The 16,268-nt window shown below is 37.3% G+C and overlaps 1 non-coding gene across 1 annotated transcript; it reads right to left on the reverse strand.

The window, feature by feature from the left end:
• Nucleotides 1-14,255: 14,255 nt before the first annotated feature.
• Nucleotides 14,256-14,361, reverse strand: LOC140853564 (small nucleolar RNA R71). The gene has a single exon (XR_012136634.1). It is a non-coding gene; the product is annotated as a small nucleolar RNA R71 (small nucleolar RNA).
• Nucleotides 14,362-16,268: the final 1,907 nt, after the last annotated feature.

Genomic DNA, 16,268 nt, shown 5'->3' on the forward strand with positions numbered 1-16,268 from the left:
TCTAATACCCATCTTCGACTTGTGGTTATCGAACTCCTTTATCGCTAGGGCTTTATAGAAGGGGTCGGCCAGGTTCTCCTTTCTGTCGATCTTCTGAAGATCGACATCACTTCGATTCACGATCTCTCATACCAGATGGAAGCGATGCAAAATATACTTCATCCATTGGTGTGCTTTGGATTCCTTCGCCTAAGCTATGGCACCAGTGCTGTCGCAGTAGAGCAGGACCGAACTGAAGGAAAAACCGCCTTTTTTCTTGTAGGATCTTCCAGATTTCATCAAATCTGGAGCGAAATAATTTTAAAAAAAAAAATTATCCTAAATTTATTTTAGATCTAAGATATATTAGATATAATTTTTATTATCTAATATTTAATCTAAAATTTGAGGATTAGAGAAATACCTCTAGGGTAACTAGATTACCTGTAGATGATCGCAGCAATGCCTGAGATTCAAAAATAGCCACACATTTGCCTGGCCTCTACCGATATCCACTCGAGCAAGATCTGGATCATCTTCTCCTCATAAATCTTTGCTCTAAAAATCAGATCTGGATCTGATCTGAAAGATCTTCAAAAGATCTTCTGAAGCTAGAGCAGTAGTTTTTCGATAAATCCCTGTAGCCTTTTGTTCAGAGAGCCACCACGCCTTGGACAAGCACCAGATGGACGTCCAACTTCTTGGACATGAAGAGGGGAGAGATAGGAGCAGAGGGGATATGGAGAAGTAGAGAGAAATCTCATTTTTGCTCAGTATTGAGCAGAATCTTCCAACCCTAAGTGCAGTTAGGGTTTAAATAGACCCTGCTGTGCCATGCAGTGCCACATCATTCGACCAATCAAAAAATTTTAATTAATTTTAAAAAAATTTTGATTGGTAGAGTGATGTCATCTGATCATATCAGATAAGAATTTCCTCAATTTCCACCACTGTTGGTGCCAACATTGGATAAGCATAGTGAGATTGGCGCCCCACAGTCCAAGTCGATCAAGGGATCAGAGTCCACATCTTATGGGACTCTATCCTTATCCACTTGGGGCGCACGCCCAATCTGATCTTGGCACCCACTTTGAGGCTTAATTTAGCAGATGGACACTTCAAAAAAACTCTCCAATAATCTCTTGCCAAGTGACCTTCAGTTTAAGATCCATAAGTCAACGTTTGACAGATGTCCTAAAACAGAAATGGCAGGTGACAGGAATTAGCAGGTGTTGTCTTAAATTCATCTCATGAATTAAAATAAGATTTTTCTAAGCAGGACTGGCTCTAGTCAGACTAAGAGAAATCTTCTCAAGGTTCTCTGGGTGAGTCAAATCATATTTGGCTTAATCGAGATGAAAAAGATTACACGAGGAGAATGTTAGGCTCAATCGTGTGCTAGCACGATTTCCTTGAACCTAATTGGATCTAATCCAAATCAATCGAACTGGGCTAGCTCAATTGATGACATCCAGACCCTAACTCTTATTTATGTGACCCAATTAGGTTCATTTTTGTATGGTAATGAGACATGTCGTGATCTCATCATCGACATCATCGAAACTCCTTTCGATGGATCAGAACTCTTCTGATTCAGACAATCAGAATGATCGATCATCAAGATCATTCTAATTGCTCCCAAAATTCATCAGTGACACCTAGCAGTATATGGTGGCAACCCTAATAGAAATGAAGATAAACTTCTCAGTGCAGTTACCTGTATGATTGAGTTCTTCTATCATGAGTTCCGACTGAATTAGGGTTAAGGTAAACTCGTCAAATCCAACATCAGTCATATGAATCAATCGATCGATCCAAGTCCGATGTGAAATCTTAATGGAAAACCCTTTTCCATTACTTCACTCTGCCATGGCCATGGGCTTAAGGACTCAATCTTTCAATCACCATAGGACTACTCCTCTCATCTACCGAGGCTGATAGATCCCATCTTGGTGCGACCTAGTTCCTATAATGAATATGCTAGAGCCAACATACACCTCAGGATTCTGAATGGCTAGGAGATCGAGTTATGGTGTAGTCAAACTATAACACACTCAAGGTGAACTGTCGATGCACCTTAGGTCAAAAAACTAGACACACAACTGCAGCATCAAGCTAGTCATCGACGAGAAGGTAGACTTCTTTATGACTACTCGATATGGTCATACTCAGTACTCTCATTCTCAACGAATATCTATACTCTCGCTTCGGTGTCTCCATACCATAGACTCAAGACATATCTACCCTAAGGAAGCGATCGTACACTAACCTTCTGGATCGATCACCATCCTTGTGATGATCTTATGGTCAGGAGCTGTTTATGAGTTAGTTATATAAATTCATGCCTTAAATTTTTAATTCTTGAAAATATGAATTGACATTCCTACTAACTCAAAGGATGTATCACAGACACAATGTATGTAATGTGATAGAAGAATAACCCATTTATTGATTTATAGTCAAAATTATAAATTTTTCCTGAGATTTGTACAGGAATGTGTCAGCCAATCTGGTATTTAGGGCACTCATCTAACAAACTCCCACTTGACCTAATGCCAATTGGCTACGTATCTAAGTCCCATCTTCTCAAGGTGGGCTTCGATCTTTTGCTGGCCTAATGGCTTTATCAGTGGGTCTGCCACATTGTCTGTGGAGTCGACTCTTTTAACTTTGACATAATCTTTTTCTAGGTAATCATGGATCAGATAGAATCATCACTCGATGTGCTTGGACTTCTGATGAGACCTTGGCTCCTTAGCAAGGGCTATGGCACCATTATTGTCACAGTAAAGAGGGATGGCATCCGATGACATCACACCAAGCTCCATGGCAAATTTTTTATGCCAGAATGCCTCTTTTGCAGCTTTCGATGCAGCAATATACTCTGCCTCCATGGTGGAATCAGCAATCACCATCTGTTTGGAACTCTTCCAGCTAATTGCACCACCATTGCAAATGAACAGACTTTCAGATGTTGACTTTCGATCATCTATATCAGACATAAAGTTTGAGTCTGTATATCCCTGAATCTGGAGTTCTCCATTCTCAAAGACTAGAAACATATCCTTAGTCCTTCTCAGGTACTTAAGGATATATTTTACAGAAGTCCAGTGCTCTTCGCCTGGATTTAACTGATATCTGCTTGTGACACTCTAGCATGGGCTATATCAGGTCGTGTACATAGCATGGCATACATGAGGCTCCCTATTGCCGAAGCATAAGGAATTTTGCTCATGCATTCAATCTCCTCAGGTGTGCTAGGGCACATCTTCTTGAAGAGATGAATGCCATGTCTAAAAGGTACTAAACCTCTTTTGGAGTTTTTCATGCTAAACCTTTTTAGCACTTCCTCTATGTACATCTTCTATGAAAGTCCCAGCATCCTATTTGGTCTATCTCTATAGACCTTAATACCCAGTATAAAGGATACCTCTCCTAAATTTTTCATAGAGAACTCCTTAGACAACCATACTTTGACTCCTCAGGTTCCTTAGCTCGTTGCTCTTGGGAGACATTTTCCTTGAGCTTAATTATTTTTTTGATGCCACCATCTTGAATAAACTATTTTTCAAAAAAAATAGCATTTCGACTCACAATCACATTGTGGTCTTTCGAAATATAGAAATAGTATCCTAATGACTCTTTAGGATATCCTATGAATCGAGCTCTCAAAGACCTAAACTCTAACTTGTCCGCCTGCTGTCTCTTGACATGAGCCGGACAATCTCAAATTCTGAGATGATTCAGACTTGGCTTCTTACTATGCCATATCTCATATGGTGTGGTAGGAATGATTTTAGATGGAACCCTATTCAATACATATATTGCTGTCATGAGACAATGTCCCCAAAGAAACTCAAGAAGATCCGTGAAGCTCATCATAGAATGGATCATATCTAATAGGGTCTGATTTCTCTGTTCTGAAACCTCATTGAGTTGTGGCATTCTAGGTGGAGTCCATTGAAAGACTATGCCATTATTTTTAAGATAGTCTAAGAACTCCCGACTAAGGTATTCACCTCCTCGATCTGATCGAAGAACCTTAATGGGTTTTTCTATTTATTTTTCTACTTCATGTCTGAATTTTTTGTACCTTTCAAAGGCTTCAGACTTGTGTTTCATTAGAAACACATACCCGTACCTAGACATATCATCAGTAAAGGTAGTGAAGTAGACATAGTTGCCTCTAACCGGCACATCAAATGGGCTGCACATATCCGTATGTACTAGGGCAAGTAGGTCTGTGGCCCTTTCTCCATGTCCTATAAAAGGGAGTTTGGTCATTTTGCCTTGAAGGCATGATTTACAAACTGGATATGACTCCGAAGTCAATGGACTCAACAGTCCGAATTTCTCCAATTTGTTAACCCTGTCTTCTGCTATATGACCTAGTCTTAGGTGCCATAGATACCTATCATTTAGACTATCTCTAGGCCTTTTAATTCTCATGACATTCATATTTTGCTCGATATGAAATACAGATACATCAATATGTAGCTGATAGAGACCATTGATAAGAAAACCATTTGCAACTTTATTATTTTCATAAAATATGTTACAATGATCCTTATGAAAGCTAATCACATAGCCTTCTTATGCTAAACATGAAACAAAAATCAAATTCCTGCTTGCTGCAGGCACATAATAATAGACTCTAAGAACTAATTCTAATCCTAACGGTAATCGCAGAGGGTAGGTTCTCACGACCACAGTAGCAACTCTTGCTCTGTTTTCGATGCGTAGGATCATATCCCCATCCTTCAGCCTCTTGCTCTCCTCAAGATCCTGCATAGAAGTGCACAAATGAGCACTAGAACCAGAGTCAAGAACCCAACTGGATGCAGAGGAAATCATAAGATTAGATTCTATAACGAGCATACCTCCAGAAGGACCATCCTTCTTGTTCTTCAGGGTGGCCAGGTATTGAGGATAGTTCCATTTCCAATGGCCATCTGAATTACAGTGAAAATATTTTTTCTTTTCAGCAGCTTTTTTCTTACGTTCCATCTTCTTCCTTTTTCCATCCACCTTCTACTTCTTCGCAGATATTTTTTTCTTTCCAAAAAACTTTCTTTTGGAAGAAGTCCACTCCATAGTAAGGACTAAGCTTTTTGAACTCTTCAAAGAAAGCTCAGCCATAACTAACATGTTCATTAACTCAGCCAAGGTACACTGTATCTTATGCATATGAAAGTTCATAATGAACTGACCATATGCATTGGACAAGGACTGAAGGATCACATCAATCTGAAAATCCTTATCTAAGATGATATCGAGCTTCTCAAGCTCCTCAAGGTCCTTGATCATTGTCAAACAATGATCTTGGACTGACTGCCCATCACGCATTTTAGCCTTAAAAAGTCTTTGGCAGGCTTGATACTTGGCTGCACGACTTTGTTCACCAAACAACTCATGTAGGTGAGCCAACATTTGGTGGGTAGTCATAATATTCTCATGCTGGCATTGCAAGTCATCAGATATTGCACCCAACATGTAGTACCTGGCTTTGTTATCTTCATCCGTCCACTTTTTCAGAGATGCTCTCTACTCAGCAGTTGGACGTGCTGGCATGGCAGGTGGGTTCTGATTCAAGACATAAGTCAGTTTCTCGAAACTCAAAATAATTCTGTAGTTCCTCAACCAGCCTTGAAATTGGGTCCAATCAATCTGTGGGTGTCTAGTATTTTGGTCAGGGGGTTGGACGCAAACATGTTTCCTGTAGAGAGTCAAAAGTTTCTAGTTAGATTTTATAATCAGACTTAACCAATTTGTTTAGGGGTTTCATTTTTAAATAAATTAGGCTCCCATTATTTTCTCAGATCCCTACACTCCCTAGGTAGAGATGTGAAAATCTCCATGATTAATGATTTCTAGTGGATGGTGCGGTCTCACCGACTGGCTCACCACCTCACCTAACAGTTATTGGTGATGGGTCAACCGATGAGTGGACAACTCTTGTCCAATGATTCTCTAATCATGGTAGACCCAAAACTTGATCTCTAATTCATGAAGCTCACCATGCCCGAAATATTGCTCCAATCCTTAGTTAAGTCAGATCCACCATTTGCACGAATTAGATTTTTGATTGGGTCCCTCATTGTATCTGAAATATTGAGCACAACCCATCCTCTAATCCGTAGCATCTAATGCCTAATGGACATAGTTGCGTCTTCCCGGTGCAACTGAGCCACTGTAACCAGTCGAGAACAATCAACCCCGGAAAGGACCCGCACATCCACAATGGTGGAAGACCTTAGACTTAATATTTTCTTAGGGAGATTTGATTTAGGTCTCATTAAACTTGACTTGACATAGTCATAACAATTATGACTAACCTAGTGGCATGGGTTAGCTCAAATTGTTAGCCACCTCAAATCAGCACTAGGTCGACACATATGGCCAGATAAGTGAGACTGGAGGGAGGGATATGCCGTTAACTTGACAAGAATGCATTCGAGTCGAGTAGCTCCCAATTAAAAATCAGTCGGTCGCATCTGTCCAACTTACCTTAGACACCAAATTGTCGAACCAGAACCAATTGTGTTAGTCTACAATCTAGGCTCTAACCACTGAGCCAAATTAGGTCTTAACTTGATCGAGTCACATCTAAATATGATTCGACCTTGACCTAGACTTAATCCTATTAGGCTGGTCAATTATTAGCTTTCATGATCCCACCTAACCAACTTTTGATTCAGTTTGATCAACCGCTAGACCTAATTGAGCTACCCAAGTCTGAACCCAATTTTATGAAAATGGCTTAGATTTGAAATTCTTAATTTTAGACCTAATTTAATTTCATAAGCTTAATTCATTAATTAAGTCTTGGGTTCATAAACAAAACATCTAAATAAATCTTAGGGTTTCTGGATCTAGAGTTTTGTAGAAAAATAATTTTTGATTTCTGATTAAGGATGAACGTGCAGCACCCCTACACGCCATAAGAACACCCCATTGAATGGAAGGAGAGGATCTTAAACCCTACTTTATCCTTATGACCAGACAGCCATGAGGAACATCTTAATCAAAAATATTAATTTAACCACAAAACTAGTTAGATCTAAGTTACATATCACATATATAATTTCAGATCTAACTTATACATGCTTTGTATACATCTCATATATTAAAATCTGATCTAATTAGTATACTTTCAGATCTGATATATCACATGTAACATTTGAAAAATAAGATTTAAATTGAACTATTCAATATAAAATCTATTCTAGACAGTTACTAGAATAATTCTAAACTAGTCTAGGCATGTAGCAGATCAATCTTATGAATTAATTAAATTTTATTTTTTATTTTTTAATCTAAATATAATATTTATAACATCAAAAAATCAAAAAATAAATTAGATCTAATTTATATTTTAATCATATTAAAATATAAAACTTCAAGACTATTCATAGTTTAAACTATTCCTAGTCTAGTCATGCATCTCATACATGTTAGATCTACTTAGATTTAATTTTAAATTTTTTAATTTCAGATCCAATTACATCTGATGTGATATCTAAAATTCATTAATATTAGATAAATAAAAATAAAAATCAGATCTAAATTAGATCTGAAATAGATCCAATATTTGATGGGTAGTCATAATGTTCTCGTGTTGGCATTGCAAGTCATCAGACATGGCACCCAACATGTAGTACCTAGCTTTGTTATCTTCATTCGTCCACTTTTTCAGAGATGCTCTCTGTTCAGCAGTCAGACGTGCTGGCATGGCAGGTGGGTCCTGGTCCAAGATATGAGTCAGTTTTTTAGAATCCAGAATAATTCTGTAGTTTCTCAATTAGTCCTTGAAATTAGGTCTAGTCAATCTATGGGTGTCTAGTATTTTGGTCAGGGGGTTGGATGCAGACATATTTCCTATAGAGAGTCAAAAGTTTCTAGTTAGATTTTATAATCAGACTTAACCAATTTGTTTAGGAGTTTCATTTTTAAACAAATTATGCTCCCACTATTTTCTCAGATCCCTACACTCCCTAGGTACAGATGTGAAAATCTTCATGATTAGTGATTTCTAGTGGGTGGTGCGGTCTCACCGACTGGCTCTTCACCTCACCTAACAGTTATTGGTGATGGATCAACCGATGAGTGGACAACTATTGTCCAATGATTCTCTAATCATGGTGCACTCAAAACTTGGTCTCTAATTCATGAAGCTCACCGTGTCTGGAATATTGCTCCAATCTTTAGTTAAGTCAGACCCACCATTTGCACGAACTAGATTCCTGATTGAGTCCCTCACCGTATCCAAAATATTGAGCACAATCCATCCTCTAATCCGTAGCATCCAATGCCTAATGGACATGGTTGCATCTTCCCGGTGCAACTGAGCCACTGTAACCAATCGAGAATAATCAACCCCGGAAAGGGCCCGCACATCCACAATGGTGGAAGACCTTAGACTTAATATTTTCTTAGAAAAATTTAATTTAGGTCTCATTAAACTTGACTTGACATGGTCATAATAATTATGACTAACCTAGTGGCATGGGTTAGCTGGAATGTTAGTCACCTCAAATCAGAACTGGATCGACACATATGGCCCGATAAGTGAGACCGGTGGAAGGGATATACCATTAACTTAACAAGAACATATTCGAGTTGAGTAGCTTCCAATTAAAAACCATTCGATCGCATCTGTCCAACTTACCTTAGACACCAAATTGTCGAACTAGAATCAATTGGGTTAGTCTACAATCTAGGCTCTAACCACTGAGCTAAATTAGGTCTTAACTTGATCGAGTCACATCTAAATGTGATTTGATCTTGACCTAGACTTAATCCTATTAGGTTAGTCAATTATTAGCTTTCATGATCTCACCTAACCAACTTTTAATTTGGTTTGACCAACCGCTAGACCTAATTAAGCTACCCAAGCCCGAACCTAATTTTATGAAAATGACTTAGATCCGAAATTTTTAATTTTAGACCTAATTTAATTTTATAAGCTTAATTTATTAATTAAGTCTTGAGTTCATAAATAAAATATATAAATAAATCTTAGGGTTTAGGATCTAGGATTTTGCAGAAAAGTAAGTTTGATTTCTGATTAAGGATGAACGCGCAGCACCCCTACACGCCATAAGAACACCCCATTGAATGGAAGGAGAGGGTCTTAAACCCTACTTTATTTTTATGATCGGACAGTCATGAGGAACACCTTAATCAGAAATATTGATTTAGTTACAAAACTAGTTAGATCTAAGTTACATATCACATATATAATTTCAGATCTAACTTATACATGCTTTGCATACATCTCATGTATTAAAATCTAATTTAATTAGCATGCTTTTAGATCTGATACATCACATGTAATATCTGAAAAATAAGAGTTAAATTGAACTATTCAATATAAAATCTATTCTAGACAGTTACTAGAATAATTCTACAACTAGTCTAGGCATGCAGCAGATCAATCTTACGAATTAATTAAATTTTATTTTTTATTTTTTGATCTGAATATAATATTTATAACATCAAAAAATTAGAGAATAAATTAGATCTAATTTATATTTTAATCACATTAAAACATAAAACTTTAAGACTATTCATAGTTTAAACTATTCCTATTCTAGTCATGCAACTCATATATGTTAGATCTACTTAGATTTAATTATAAATTTTTTTGATTTTAGATCCTATCATATCTAATGTGACATCTAAAATTCATTAATATCAAATAAATAAAAATAAAAATCAGATCTAAATTAGATCTGAAATAGAGCCATCAACCTGGCTCTGATACCAGTTGAAGAAAAAACCATCTTTTTCCTTGTAGGATCTTCCAGATTTTATCAAATCTGGGATGAAATAATTTTAAAAAAAAATTATTCTATATTTATTTTAGATCTAATATTTATTAGATCTGATTTTTATTATTTAATATTTAACCTAAAATTAAATCTAAAACTTGAGGATTAGAGAAATACCTCTAGGGTAACTAGATTACCCTATAGATGATCGCAGCAATGCCCGAGGTTCAAAAATAGCCACGCAGTCATCTGGCCTCTACCAATATCTACTTGAGTAGGATCTAGTTCATCTTCTCCTCATAAATCTTTACTCCAAAAATTAGATCTGGATCTGTTCTGGAAGATCTTCAAAAGATCTTCTGAAGCTGGAGCAGCAGCTTCTTGACAAATCCTTGCAGCCTTCTGTTCAGAGAGCCACCACACCTTGGACAAGCACCAGATGGATGTCCAACTTCTTGGACGTGAAGAGGAGAGAGAGAGAAGTAGAGGGGATATAGAGAAGTAGAGAAGAATCTCATTTTTACTGGATATTGAGCAGAATCTTCCAACCCTAGGCACAAATAGGGTTTAATAGATCCTGCTGTGCCATGCAGTGCCACATCATTCGACCAATCAAAAAATTTTAATTAATGTTGAAAAAAAATTGATTGGTAGAGTGATATCATCTGATCATATCAGATAAAAATTCCCTCAATTTTCACCACTGTTGGCACCAACACTGGATAAGTACAGTGAGATTGGCGCCCCAAGTCCAAGTCGATCAAGGGATCAGAGTCCTCATCTCATGGGACTCTATCCTTATCCACTTGGGGTGCATGCCCAATCTAATCTTAGCACCCACTTTGAGGTCTAATTTAGTAGGTGGACACTCTACAAAAACTCTCCAATAACCTTTTGCCAAGTGGCCTTCAGTTTAAGATCCATAAGTCAACATTTGATCGATGTCCTAAAATAGAAATGGCAGATGACAAGAATTAGCAGGTGTTGTCTTAAATTGATCTCATGAATTAAGACAAGACTTTTCTGAGCTGGACTGACTCCAGTCAGATTGAGAGAAATCTTCTCAAGATTTTTTGAGTGAGTCAAATCACATTTGGCTCAGTCGAGATGAAAAAGATTATACGAGAAGAAAGTTAGGCTCAATCGTGTGCTAGCATGATTTTCTTGAACCTAATTAGATCTAATCCAAATCAATCGAACTGAGCTAGCTCAATTGATGACATCCAAACCCTAACTCTTGTTTGTGTGATCTAGTTAGGTTCATTTTCATATGGTAATGAGACATGTCGTGATCTCATCATCGACATCATTGAAACTCCTTTCGATGGACCAGAACTCTTCTAATTCAGACAATCAGAATGATCGATCATCAAGATCATTCTAATTGCTCTCAAAATCCACCAGTGACACCTAGCAGTATATGATGGCAACCCATCAGAAATGAAGATGAACCTCTTGGTGCAGTTACTTGTGTGATTGAGTTCCTCTATCATGAGTCCCGACTGAATTAGGGTTAAGGTGAACTCGTCAAACCCAACATCAGTCATATGAATCAATCGATCGATCCAAGTCTGATGTGAAATCTTAATGGAAAATTCTTTTTCATTATTTCACTCTGCCATGGCCATGGACTTAAGGACTTGATCTTTCGATCACCATAGGACTACTCCTCTCATCTACCAAGGTTGATAGATCCCATCTTGGTGCGACCTAGTTCCTACAATGAATATGCTATAGCCAATGATAAACACTTAATTTAAGTAATTTAAAGCAAAAAATCATATTTAATTTATTTTATTTATTAAGAATTTGATGCTTCTTTTTATGTTTTACAGGAAAGATGATCGTCGATACAAAGAGTCTGATTCATAGATCAAAAAGACTCAAGTTTGAAGAAATTTGGACTTAAAATAAAATTAAAATAAAAGAAAGATGCATCCGGTATTATAGAAAATGAAGATACTATGCAAGGAACCCAAAAAGGATGTAGATGTCATTGTGAAGAAACAAAAGTTTCTTTTTGGAAATAGAATAAAAAAGGGTAGCGTGAAGTTGTTCCTGGGCGCGCGCGTGAGTGCGTGGACGCACAGCAGGCGAGTGCGCACGCGTGAGCGCATGGACGCGGAGCAGACGCGGCGTGGACGTGGCGTGGGCGCGAGCGCGGGCATGGGTGCGGCATCGTGCGGGTGTGGGTGCACGGCAGACGGGTTCGCAGGGAGTTTTTGATGGCGGTCGAACAGATGCTTATTAAAAGAAAAAAATTAATATTTAGAAATATTTTAAGAGGAAAGATTTGTATTTTCTTTAGTCCCACATCAGAAAATCATGTAAAACTCCTCCCTCCTAACACCTATAAAAAGACTTTTGTACTCCCATTGGAGGGGGAGCCCAGAAATTCTTCTAGAGTCTTGCATAGAGGAATAGAAAGGGACTACTTCATGAGCAGCTAGGCTAGTAGTCTCGGGAGTGGAGAAAAAATTTTGTAACGACATAGAGATGGTTTATTGTTCTAAACTTTCCTGTATTTCTTTATACGCAATAAAGATTATGCTTTTTATTTAAATCGTCATGAGTTCTTTATTTGCTCTCTTTCATATGCTTTTATTTATGCTTTCCTGTTAGATTAATATTAGGAATAATTTTTACTTTTCGGAGACGCACCGTGATCTACGGGTACGGAGCGTGCCGAGAAAAGATAGGTATTTTTTCTAAGATTAATCACATTCATTTAATTAAAAAAAGAGATACAACTCTGCTAGTGCAAAGTAATTCAAAACTCCCGAGCTCTTTATTTTCTAATTATCTCAATTTTAAAATAATTTATTTTCTAAATCAAAAACAATGCTTCTTTCTTTTATCTTGCAATCTCAACTTAGTCCAAGATCCCTAAGGATACGATCTCGACTCATCCTACCTACGTAGTGAGTAGAGTTATTTTTGGTGCTATCAACGACTACGCATCAAATTTTGGCACCGTTGCCGGGGATCTTGGCACAGTTGAATTAAAAAATTGAAAAAAAAAATTTTTTAAAAAAAATACTTTTCAGTTTTTATTTCTCACTTTAATTTTTTTTTCAGTGTTTTCTAGCTAGATAATCTTATTTGTATAATTACATAATTACCTTGCATAACTAATTTACTACCTTTTAATCTTAGGAATTTTTCTGCTTAGAATAATTTGCTACTTTTTATAGCCTAGTGATTTATTGCTTTTTAGACTTAATCACTTAAATTTATTTTCTTGCAAAACTAAAAAAATAAAAAAATAAAAAAATATATATAAAAAGATAAAACTATAAACTTAAAAAAAAAAAAAAAGAAGCTACTAACATTTCATAACACTTAACTAAAATAACGTAACCTCAAATATAAAAATTTCTAACTTGATTGGACACCGTGTTTCTTTGCATTGCATCTCCATAATTAATCTTAAGGGCAATAACCCATTAACCAGATAAGGTGGGGATTTGATCACCCTTCCTTGACCCAAAAATCACTCCCTTACATTTGCATTAAACCAAGCCTTAATTTTAAAATCAACTAGACGTCAGCCCTAAAAATTTTGAGCTCAATAGGACAAGAAAGCTCTAGAGTGGAATCGAGTGCAGATTGGTTAATTGCTTGGTGTCTAAGGCAAGTGGTTAAAGAAAGTGGTTTTTAATTGGTTCCGTTGACTGACCTGGCCAACTCAGTTGGTGTCTAAGAAAAGCAACGAGCAGGGAACCTCCCACATCTTACGCTTACCTGGCCGAGTCAGTTAGTCAGTCTTGAGCTTGGAGTGCTCAAAGGTGATCTTGGAAGTTAGGAGCTGTCTAGATCTAAGTTAACCTTAGGATAGAGAGTCTATGATTATTTAAGTTGATTGCAATTAACATCTAAACATTAACTAATTTCTCCCTTTTCATAGATTTAAGATTCTTAGGTTCTTCTCTTTAGATTTTCTTCATTATTTTCTTACTTTATTATAAAAATATATATTATAAAAGGAAAAATTTTCTGTGTTTGCTCTACAGTATAATTGTAAGGTGTATGCTTGGCCATAGATCGTTACGATCAGAAATCCAACCTTTTGATCCAGAAATAGAAAGAACCTTTAGAGCCAACAGACGTAAAAATATGGACCGAAATCAGGAGAATGATCCACCCAAGCAATTGAAGGAGTACTTTACTCCTTCCACATATACCTACTCTTCTTGTATTCAAGTACCCCCTGTGGAGGCCACTCAATATGAAATTAAGTCCAGTATAATCCAAATGTTACCTTCATTTTATGGACTTAGTAATGAGGACCCTTATAAACATCTTGAAGAATTTCTTGAGATATGCTCAACTGTCAAAATTCACAACTTCTTCGATGATGCTCTTAGGTTAAAATTATTCCCTTTCTCACTTAAGGACAAAGCCAAATACTGGCTACATAATTTGGATTCCATGACTATATCAACCTGGGACCAGTTGCAAGGAGAGTTTCTCAAGAAATATTTTTCCATAGGAAAAACTAATCAAATAAGGAAAGCCATAACTAGTTTTTCCCAATTAGATGGAGAAATATTTCATGAAACATGGGAGAGATTAAAGGACCTTACTAGAAAATATCCCCACCATACTGTATCCAAGTGGTAGTTAATCCAATGTTTTTATGATGGGCTATCTGAAAGACATCAACAAATGGTCGATGCATCATGCGGTGGGCCATTCATCCTGAAAAGTGAGGATGAGGCATGGCAACTGTTTGAAATTTTAAGTGAAAATTCATTACATCATATGTCTGCCTCTATTGAGATAAACCCATGTTAAACCCAAAGAGAGATGGAATATATGAAGTAGGAAATGCCATAGATATCCATCATAAGGTAGATGAATTGTCCCAAAAGTTAGATCGATTATTAAGTATAGGACAGTCACCTTCTCCATCCCGTCAGATACAAGATATATGTGCATTGTGTTCGAGCCCCACTCATTGTGTGAATGATTGTCCGGTTGCACCACAGTTTCATGAACATGTACAAGAACAAGTCCATCAAGCCCAAACTACTCATAGACCAGGGAACAACCCCTATTCTAGTACGTACAATCCGGGCTGGAGAAACCATCCAAATTTTTTCTAGAGACCACAACCAATGGTTGACCCTGTCGCACCTCGACCTCAATATCAGAACCCAACATATAGGCATGGACCATACCATCAATTTCAAAATGCTCCTCAATCGTCTACTACTGGTCACAGCTCAGCTTTTGAGGAAAAAGTTCTGAAAGTACTAGAACGATTAGAAGTCAACACTCAGATCCTTAACTCCCACACACAATCCATTGCTAAGCTAGAGACCCAAATAGGTCAACTAGCGACTGCATTCAGTAGGAGGGAAGGAGGAAAATTACCTAGTCAACCTGAGAGCAACCCAAGAGGGCAATTTGTGATTGAAAGTTCTAATACCCTAGAAGCTTTTTCTGAACATGCCAAATCAATCATGACTTTGAGAAATGGGAAGGTCATTGAACACACTAGTAAAACCAATGAGATCGATCCTAAACCTTTAACCGAATCTAAATCACCCAAGAACAAGAAGGACCTTAAAATAAAGAAGAAACCAACTGCACCAGAATCATCTTACTTGCCTAAAGCCCCATTTTCGGATGCCCTGAAAGCTCCTATTCCTGCAGATAAGAAGGGAGAAAAACTCGATGAGATGTTGGAATTGTTTAAGCAAGTCCAAATTAATCTTCCCCTTCTAGATACAATCAAACAGGTCCCTGCTTATGCCAAATTTTTGAAGGATCTGTGCACCCAAAAATGTAAATCTAGATCACAAATCTCAAAGAAAATATGCCTCACTGAACAGGCTAGTTCTGTCTTCCAATATGCCACTCCTCCAAAGCTTAAGGACCCAGGAGCCCCCATCATTTCCTGTGTTATAGGAGATTATCACATTGAAAAAGCTCTTCTAGATTTAGGGACAAGTGTGAATCTTTTACCTAGTTCGGTGTATGAACTTTTTGGATTCGAAGAACTGAAACCCACGTCAGTCACACTGCAGTTAGCCGACAGATCAATTAAGGAACCACATGGAATGCTTGAGAATGTCTTGGTCAAGGTAAATGAGTTTTACTTTTCAGTTGATTTTTTGGTTCTCGATATGAAATTAAGTGGCAACCCCAGACAAATTCCTATTATCTTAGGATGACCCTTCCTAGCTACGGCAAATGCATGCATTAATTGTAGGACAGGAGTCATGGATGTATCGTTTGGGAATAAGAAACTGAGACTGAATGTGTTTGGTGCTTCCTAAGGACCATCAATGGATAGTTGCTTCGAAGTAGATACACTAGAGGATATTATACAAGATGCAACACCCACAATTCTAGCACCTGACCCCTTAGATACTTGCTTGGCTCACTTTGGAGTGTATGACTTTAAGGAATATATGAAAGAAGTTAACACATTGTTGGATACACCACACGATAAAATCACTCCTCCATGGACAATCAAGTATGAGCCATTGCCCACCTTTTGTTGGT

This window comes from Elaeis guineensis, chromosome 13, assembly GCF_000442705.2.
Source record: "Elaeis guineensis isolate ETL-2024a chromosome 13, EG11, whole genome shotgun sequence".
Taxonomy (NCBI): domain Eukaryota; kingdom Viridiplantae; phylum Streptophyta; class Magnoliopsida; order Arecales; family Arecaceae; genus Elaeis; species Elaeis guineensis.